Raw genomic sequence first — 9,989 nt, 5'->3', positions numbered from 1 at the left:
ATCCTGGTCAACATGGTGAAACCCCGTCTCTACTAAAAATACAAAACATTAGCTGGGCATGGTGGCGCGTGCCTGTAATCCCAGCTACTCAGGAGGCTGAGGCAGGAGAATTGCCTGAACCCAGGAGGCAGAGGTTGCGGTGAGCCGAGATCGCGCCATTGCACTCCAGCCTGGGCAACAAGAGCGAAACTCCGTCTCAAAAAAAAAAAAAAAAAAAGAGAAAGAATTCTGGGCTTACCCTATCTAGAGTGCCTCAGCAGTTCTAGTTGATGGGTTTTCCATGTTCCTTCTATTTATGTGAGGCCTACACCATACTTCTATTCTCTCTTCCCTTTTCTTATTTTCATTAGAAGCTGAGAAAGTTTCTGCAGCAAGTAGAAGTCTTGTTTTTATAATAATATGGTAAGTTGAGACATAAAATCTGCATATGCTAAGCTCTCATATAATGTGACTCCAGACAGGCACATTAAAAAAGATGAATTAGAAAGTCTAATTCTCTGATTTATTTTTTAAATCCTGGGCAAATTCCCAGATCATAGGACCCATTTTGTCATTTCACTTACGTGGGAGTTCAGTCTATCAGGTGTCCTAGAATGTTTTGCATTATTTGTGCCTCATAAACAAGGGTCCCCAACTAAAGCCATATTAGTCATCCCTATAGAAAAGGCATTCATCACCTGCTGTCATCATGGAAGTACTTCCTGAGAGCAACATGTGTCCTTTGCTTTGCAATGACTGCTGAAACAGGGACAACACTTCAGAGTATAAAGCCTCAGACAGGGATACAGCTAATACAGGTCAGGAGCCTATAAGGCACCAACCAATTTTTAGGTTATAGATTAAATGAAACATTAGCTCTGTAACTCATGTGCTATTTATAAAAATATGACTGATTTTTAGGTGTCTCTTGAAGGATGACTGAGACACCTCTTTCACACCACAAAGTGCTGCATATGTCATTACTGTGGACCCCTATTTTTTTAGCAGTTAATCAAATGGATCAGTCTAAAGGCACATATTCCCTAAGAAGCAAAAACCACTGGGTTTCTACTGACTGTCTTTTTAGGGATGAGAGTAGGGAGCAGAAGCAAGTGCGTCTCCACCAGGATAATGTTCCCAGTACTTATTGCAAATCAGTGCAGATCCTACAGCCCCTACTGCCCAAATGCCAAGTGTGTTGTTCTCTTGGGTATAGTTACCTGAAAGAAATATGAACATATGACACCTGGCTTGCTATACTGACAGGCAAAGATATTTCCTCCACACTATTTGATAAAATGTCAGGTGCCAGAAAATTCAGAAAAAGCATTGAAATATTTGGAAGACAAAGTCCCATTAAGTAACATTTTATGCTTAGTGCCAACATGAGAATAAAGATGTCTGGAAAATATATGCATTAGGTAAGGACAAGATGCTCTCAAGCCTTTGTAACACCAGAGAAAAAGATGGTGGTAATTAAATCAATGACTTAAATCACAAGGTGGCAAGATAATAAACCTCTAGACAAAATTGAGAATGTTCTTGCTTTTAGCTTTCCACTATACCAATTCTGTTTCACTCTCTCCCCTGAGACTGAAAGCTCTCTTGAGTCCAAGTCCACCGTGTGGTGCCTCTCCAGCTTGCAGTGTTCTTCCACACTTCTCACTCAACTTCCCCTACCTTTCAAAATTTAGAAATACAATGGCACAATCGCTTCTCAATGTTCAGCTTTTTGCTGACTCGTTGTGTGTGGATAATGCCAATCATGGAAACTGGATCTACTCCGTTTTCTTTCCTACTCAAAGGTACCATAAACCTGTACTCAAACCTGACCTTCTGTTCTCTACTGGACAAAAGGATGCTGCACCTAAATAGACGAGAGCCCCTCTGAAACATTCTCATGATAAGAGAGCCCCGCTTCCGGGAAAATGGCGACTCCCGCTCGTTCCCCGGAGTCGCCGCGGCCGCGGATCCGGCGCTAGCTGCGGGGCCTGTTGAGGAAGCCGAGTGCCTGCCGCCACGCCAGCCTCAGCCTGCGCAGAATGTCCTCCCTGCCCCGCGGCTTCGAGCCCCAAGCACCGGAGGACTTGGGGCAGCGCAGTTTGGTGGAGCTGCGGGAGATGTTGAAGCGCCCGGAGAGACTTTTGCGCAAGGTAAAATTCACTCGCAAATTGCCCGACAAAGGTGAAAAGATTTTTGACTCTGTTGCCAAACTGAAAGCTGCCATTGCAGAACGTGAAGAAGTTAGAAGAAAAAGTGAACTGTTTCATCCTGTTAGTTTAGACTGTAAGCTAAGGCAAAAAGCAACTGCGGAAGTTGATGTCGATACAGATAAGGCCCAGAATTCTGACCAGATACTTGACACTTCATCACTAGCTCCTGGCTGTTCCTCTGTAGATAACATCGAGTCATCTGAAACAACCTCACAAAACCAGGGACTTGGACATCCTACTCATGAAGGTGATGAAGAAACTCCAGAGGCTGAGTACACAGTGAGTAAGGGCCCAGCTTCCAGCAACAGAGACAGAGTGCCGCCTTCATCTGAAGCTAGTGAGCATCAGCCGCAGCATCGTGTTTCAAGTCAAGCAGAAGATACTTCCAGCAGCTTTGACAACCTGTTGATTGACAGGTTACAGGGGATTGCCATTGCAGACGAAGGTGAACAACAGTCAGAAGAAAACACAAGTGCTACGAACTTGACAGGCCTTTCTAATGGGACTCAGAAGAAGCCTCATTACATGGAAGTGCTAGAAATGCGAGCCGAAAACCCAGCGCCCCAGCTGCATAAATTTAAGACCAATGTGTAAGTACCATCGGAAACAGGCCTATAACAGGAACATAATATTTGTTAAACTCAAAAAGTTTCGAGAAGCTGGGTGTGATGGTGCTTGTCTATAGTCCCAGGCTACTCAGGAGGCTGAGGTGGGAAGATAGCTTTAGTACAGGGGTTGGAGACCAGGTTGGGCAACATAATAAGACCTTTTCTCTTAAAAAAAAGAAAAAAAAAAAAAAAAAAGGGAGAATGCTCTAAGTTCCATGGGCTTTGTGTGAGAAGTGCTTGTTAGGAAAGAACATACTGTGGAAACACAGACCAACCTGGGTGGAGTGGAAGATTCATGTTGAAAAATACTTAGTTTTGAAACCATATAATTGAAAAGGTCTTAAATAGCACATGGGGTGTATTAAATTTCATTATGTGACCCAGTATTTCATAATAAACACAGAGTTGGAGAGAGAATTTATTATGACTCCTTTTTTTCAGAACCATTTTTAGTGTACAGCACTGATTAGTGTACTGTCAGAGTGTACTCACTTTGATTAGTCTGTGAACTAAGGGTAAAGCAGTTGCAGGAGCTGATGGGCTTTCCAGCAAAAGAGATTTGCATGCTCACTATATGTAAGCAAGCAGCAGGTGTTGTGCGGACCCAGTGAAGTCAAAATTCTTAAACTCCTTTGCCTTTTTAATGTTATATCTCAAGTTTAAAAACATGGCCATAATGTATACATGTATAATGTAATAAACTCCCTGTTCTTCAGTGAGTTTAGAAGCTAGATGAAGACCCAAGGTTTATACACTTGGAAAAGAGTTAAGCTACATAATAATAGTTTCAAGGGTAAGGAAGCTGAGAAGAGGTTTGAAAACTGTGAAAATAGATTCATGCAGGATGGGCAAAAACCCTGCTTATCAGTTCCTTGCCATAAATTTATTTCTGAAATTTCAGGAAAAATAAAATCTTTTTGAAAAGGAAAAAAAAAAAAAAAAAGAGAGAGCCTCTCTGAAACATTCTTTCAACAGTGTCTCACTCTGTCACCCTAGCTGGAGTGTAGTGGCACAATCTCGGATCACTGCAGCCTTAACCTCCCAAACTCAGGTGACCCTCCTACCTCAGCCTCCCAAGTAGCTGGATTACAGGCACATGCCACCAACAATTTTCTTAATTTCTTCATTGATCCACTGGTCAATTCAGGTACATATTGATTAACTTCCATATATTTGTATAGTTTTCAAAATTTCTCTTATTAATTTCTAGTTTTATTCCATTGTGGTCAGAGAAGATGCTTGATATTATTCAACTGTTTTTAATGCAGTAAGAATTGTTTTGTGACCTAATGTATGATTTATCCTTAAGAATGATCGATGTTTTCAGGAAAAGAATGTGTATTCTACAGCTATTGGATGAAATGTTCTGTGAATATTGATTAGGTTCATTTGTCCTGTAGTGCAAATTAAGGCCAATGTTTCTTTGTTGATTTTCTGTCTGGATGATCTGTCCAATGCTGAAAGAGGGGTGTTGAAGTTTCCAGCTGTTACTGTATTGCAGTCTCTCTCTCTCTGTAACTGTAATAATATTTGCTTTATATATATGGGTGCTCCAGCATTGGGTGCATATATATTGACAATTATTGTATCCTCTTGCTGAATTGACTCCTTTGTCATTATATAATGACCTTCTTTGTCTCTCCTTACAGCTTAGGCTTGAAATCTATTTTGTTTGATATAAGTATCAGATACAAGATACACTTGGCGTTTTCTGGTTCCATCACTTATGTGTATCTTTGTAGATGAAGTGTGCTTCTGGTAGGCAACAGATCACTGGGTCTTGCTTTTTTTATCCATTCAGCTGCTCTGTATCTTTTAATTAGAGAGTTTAGTTCATTTACATTCAATGTTATTATTGATAAGTAAGTACTTACTCCTCCCATTTTATTATTTGCTTTCTGGTTGTTTTGTTGTCTTCTCCTCTTTTGTTCTTCCTCTCTGTCTAAATTTTAATGAAGATGATTTTTTTCTGGTGGTATGATTTAATTTCTTGCTTTTTGTTTGTGTATCCATTGCATGCTTTTTTCATTTCAGGTTACTATGAGGATTGCAAATACTGTTTTATAACCAATTATTTTAAACTGATAACAACTTAACATGGATTACATAAACAAGCAAAAAGAAAACTAATAAAAACTCTACACTTTAACCTCCTCCCTGCACTTTTTAACTTTTTGTTGTTTCTTTGTATGTCTTATTGTGTGGTCAATGTCTTGAAAAGTTGTTGTAATTATTTTTGATTGGTTCATCATTTAATCTTTCTACTTAAGAGTAGTTTACACACCATAATTACAATGTTATTATATTCTGTGTTTTTCTGTGTGCTATTACCAGTGAGTTTTGTACCTTCACATGATTTGTTATTTCTCACTAAAGTCCTCTTCATATTGAAGTATTCCCTTTAGCATTTCTTGTAGGACAGGTCTGGTGTTGATACAATCTCTCAGCGTTTGTATGTCTAAGAAAGTCATTATTTCTCCCTTTTTTTTGAAGGATGTTTTCACTGGGTATATTATTCCAGGGTAGAAGGTTTTTTCCTTCAGCACGTTAGATACGTCATGCTGTTCTCTCCTGGCCTATAAAGTTTCTGCTGAAAAGTTTGCTGTCAGATGTATTGAAGCCCTGTTGCATATTGTTTGTTTCTTTTCTCATGTTGCTTGTAGGATCCTTTCTTTAACTTTCACTTTTGGGAGTTTGATTATTAAATGCCTTGAGGTAATTTTATTTGAATTTTATCTTCTTAGTGTTCTATAAACCTCTTGTTCCTGAATATTGATATCTTTTTCTAGGTTTGGGTATTTTTCTAATATTATTCCTTTGAATAAACTTTCTACCATTATCTCTTTCTCTACCTCTTCCTTAAGGCCAATAATGCTTAGATTTGCCTTTTGAAGCTATTTTCAGATCTTATGGACATGCTTTTTTCTTTTGTCTCCTCTAAGTGTATATTTTCAGATAGCCTGTCTTCAAGCCCACTAATTCTTTCTTCTGTATGATCAGTTCTGCTAGTAAAAGACTGATGCATTCTTCTGTATGTCAATTGTATTTTTCAGCTCCAGAACTTTTGCTTGATTCTTTTAAATAATCTCAATCTGTTTCATAAATTTATCTGATGAAATTCTGAATTCCTTCTCTGTGTTATCTTGAATTTCTTTGAGATATGTTTACTCAAGGCAACGGGACTCTATGATTAACAAGATGTAAAACTAACCAGGTTCGTGTTCTTCTTTTTGGGGCAATGATTTCACCCAGAGCCTGGACAAGTTCAGAAATGCTATATGGGATCTAGTGGTTGGGATCAAAAGCATTAAAAATTCATCTGATATTCTATTCTTCCGTGACTACATTGGCACTCAAATCACAAGACAGAGTCCTTCCTGTTCTTCTCCTTTCCACAGGCAGATGAGTGGCTGCCACCACCACCAGCCCACCTGGGATTCTGACAGGCCACTGCTGATATTCACTTAAAGCCCAAGGGCTCTTCAGTCAGCTTGTGGTGAATGCTGCCAGTCCCTGAGGGACTCACCTCTCAGGGCAGTAGACACCCTCTAGTCCAGGCCAGGTCCAGAAATGCTGTCTAAAAGCCTATGGCTAGACTCAGGGATCCCATAAGATCACATGGGGTCAGTGCTATATCCTACTGTGACCAAGGTTGTAGCTAAGGTACAGAAAAAGTAAAGGGGACTTGTCTCAAGCAGGAGTCTCTCCCTGTAGCCACCACAGCTGGGAATATGCTGGGTCACACCTGAAGCCAGCATGTCTCAGAACCCAATACCTACAGCCTACTGGGTATCCCAATTGGTTATTCAGAGCCCAAGGGCCTTTAGTCAGCAGGTGATGAATCCTGCCAGGACTGGGTCCTTCCTTCAAGGCAGTGGGTTCTCTTCCAGACCAGAGTGTGTCTAGAAATATTATCTGTGGGCTAGGACCTGGAATGGGGACCTCATAACTGTGCCTGTTGCCCTGTGCTACTGTGGCGCAACTGGTATCTAAAGTGTAAGGTGAAGTCTTCCATACTCTCCTCTCTCCTCTCCTCAAGCATAAGGAAGAGATCACTTTTGTTGCTGCTAGCTTCATTTGCTGGGGGTGGGGAAGGGTGACACAAGTACATTGCTATTCTTTGTCCCCTCCTGTATTTCTCAAGGAGTCCATGGCAATGGTAGTATCTCAAAGATGAAACTATATCCTAGTGATAAGTAGAAGAAATGGGGTGTTGTGTGAATAATGGCATGGTGATATAAAATAGCAAGGAATACATATGGAACTAAATAGTTTAAAATAGAGAGTGAATGTGTAGCACAACAGAAGAGGAATACTCCTTGAATAATAAGACAGTATAATACAACTGGGACATTTAAAGTTGTATTAATGACAAATAGTATGGAAATTATAGTGATGATTAAATAAAACAGAAAAGATCCTGAGAAGGAGGTGCAGGATAATAGAGCTTTAAATGTTAGCACCTGCATAGAGTGACAGAGGAATGGAGGATTTCTCCAAAGGCAAGAGCCCACTTTGCCATTCTCATATGGTGTTTATATTCCTCTGCTTGCTCCCATCCCAAATGTTTCATACAACTGCCCCAACTTCCCCAAGACTCCAAAATTGTGTCTGCCTGCTGTCAGTCTGGTGAGAAATAAGCTTATAACTTTCTGGCAAGAATTTTCTGTTTGAGTAGGTGAAGTCAAGGTCAGTTTCTAGGCATAATATCCTTCAGTCCTGAATTCAGGCTTTACTGATATCTATGCCTAATCCTCCTCTAATCAGAAATTCTATATCACACAGTAACAACTCAGTAGATAGAACATAGCTTACATATCAAGTAAACTAGAATAAATATTGAACTATCTCAACAGAGGAAGGAATTATATAAATCAAATAAAGCAAGCACAATACCTTCCTTTTATAACTGAAATTGTCCTTTTCAATTTTGTGGGAAATCATTCACCAATCAATTTACTCATGTTTGATGGTTTGATTTCTTTAGGAGACAATTCTCCATGATATTTAAAAATTATTATTATTTGTAATTGAAAAATGAGAATTGTATGTAGAATCTGAAAACATCTGAACTCACAGAAGTAGAGAGTAGAATGGTGGTTAACAGAGGCTTAAAGAGGTGGGAGAGGCAGTAAGGGAGAAAATGGGAAGTTGTCAGTCAAAGGGTACAAAGTTTCAGTTAAACAGGAGAAATAACTTTTGAGATCTGTTGCACAAAGAGTGAGTATAGCCAATAACAATTATTTCAGTCTGTTTTTGTTGCTTATAACAGAATACCTGAATGAAACCCAGTAATTTATAAGAAACAGAATTAGTTCCTTACAGTTCTGGAGGCTAGAAAGTCTAAGGTCAAAGGGACATATATGTTAAGAACCTTCATACTGTTGGAGACTCTCTGTAGAGTCCCATGGTAGCACAGGGTATCACATGGCAAGAGGGCTGAGTGTGCTAGCTCAGATCTCTCTCCATCTTCTTATGAAGCCAACAGTACCACTCCTATGATAATCCATTAGTCCCTTGACAATGGTACCATATTATAAAGACCTCATTGGACCCTGACCACAACAGTTAAAAAAACAACTGTGAGATTCTCTGCATGGCCTACTGCAATTCTCTAAGAGATAATACTAAGATTACAATATTTCACGTGTTATAAGGAAACGTCCTAAACATATGTACTACCTTGAAGCAGATTTTCCCCCTCGTTATTTTGGTCCTTAAATTCTGACCATTTTTCTTATTTCTCAAAATTCTAGCCCATTATGATCTCTGAATTGAATCTATCCCCTAAACTGAGGTCAGCAAATTTTATTTCAGTAGAAAGCACGACAGTAAATATTTTAGCCTCTACAGGACAAGAAGTAAAATTGAGACTATATATAGATACTTAGATAACCTCATAAAATATAATCATTTGAATATGTCAATGCCATTCTTAGCTTGTGAGGTATACAAAAGTAGACAGTGAACTGAATTTGGCCTGCAAGCTATAGTTTCTTTCACCTACCATAAAACACCATATCCTAGTTGCTTAAGATTCCATTTACATACTTTTTTAAAAGCCAGCCAGAAAATATAACTAATCTTCCTTTAAAATGTTCACAGTTTTTTTGTTTTTTCTAGTTTTCCATCACCTATTTCTAATCACATTATTTCTTCTACTTAGTGGCAGATTTAAATTACAAATGAGACCTTTATAAATTTGAAGTACTAACTTCCTTTGTCTTTGATCTCTTTGGCAAAAGCACTTTGTGTGAGACATCCAACAATGTGGGTCATAAATAATACTAGAAAACCTGCAGCGGGTAATTAGTAAATCCTCTGGCCCTAAGTCATAAGAAAGTTGCACTCTGTGGAAGATACCTTCATTAAATAAGAAGAAGTGTTTGTAAAATTATAAAGTAGTAAAATTTACAGGTAAATGTATAAAAATTATGTTTAATATAGGAAAAGACTTTGATATTCAAATTTTGTCTCTTCAGCCTAAAACACCAAGCCCTCTACCTTAATTACAACCACCCAAGAGCTCAAGGTTCTTTCCAAGTGTTATAATTTTATATTATAAACTTTCCTTTCTTCAAATTACACTATCAGATCCATTACCTTGAATGCAAACTTTTTTAACTTTAAAAGTATGAAAATGAGGAGACAGATGTTATCATTAAAGAGTCTGGTTCCATTTTTGATGTTTTCCTGCTGAAAGTTTTTAAGTCCTAGCTGTCTCCTCTTCTGACTTGTCCTACTTCTAGAAAGACTGATGAGAAAGCTACATCTCCCTGTTTTAGCTCAGGGATAAGTTCAAACCACAAAAAACCTGCCCCACCCCTTAATCACAATAAAAACCAAAGCCACTCACTTCTCCCTTTACTCAAGCTATTTCAGATCAGCTTAGGTGTCTGCCTTGTTTTCCCTGAAAGCCTCATACATGAGTAATGAATCTTTTGACATTTTCTTGGTGTGTGTGTGATGTCATCAGCCTCAACTTCAAATCACCTTTAAGTATGGGGGTGAGCAGATGGGTGTTAAGCCCCACCCATGTGGCAACAGCAGCAATGCAATTTACTATAATTGTGTCAGCCCAGTCAAGGCCACCCTGTTAACAGATCTGTTTATTCACTCTGTTTCTAAGTTAAAATTTGGCATTTTCTTCTGTAATCAACCTACATGTGTATTTAGTTCAAAGTGAGTT

At 38.8% G+C, this 9,989-nt stretch overlaps 1 pseudogene across 1 annotated transcript; it reads left to right on the top strand.

The window, feature by feature from the left end:
- Nucleotides 1–1,912: 1,912 nt before the first annotated feature.
- LOC116530278 lies at nt 1,913–2,876 on the top strand (annotated as a pseudogene). The gene has a single exon (XR_004259917.1). The product of XR_004259917.1 is annotated as a DNA-directed RNA polymerase II subunit GRINL1A pseudogene (transcript).
- The last annotated feature ends 7,113 nt before the right edge of the window (nt 2,877–9,989 follow it).

The sequence above is a fragment of the Sapajus apella genome, unplaced genomic scaffold, assembly GCF_009761245.1.
Source record: "Sapajus apella isolate SASKATOON/1434 unplaced genomic scaffold, GSC_monkey_1.0 scaffold66, whole genome shotgun sequence".
Lineage (NCBI taxonomy): Eukaryota > Metazoa > Chordata > Mammalia > Primates > Cebidae > Sapajus > Sapajus apella.
This window is presented reverse-complemented; position numbering and strand designations above follow the sequence as displayed.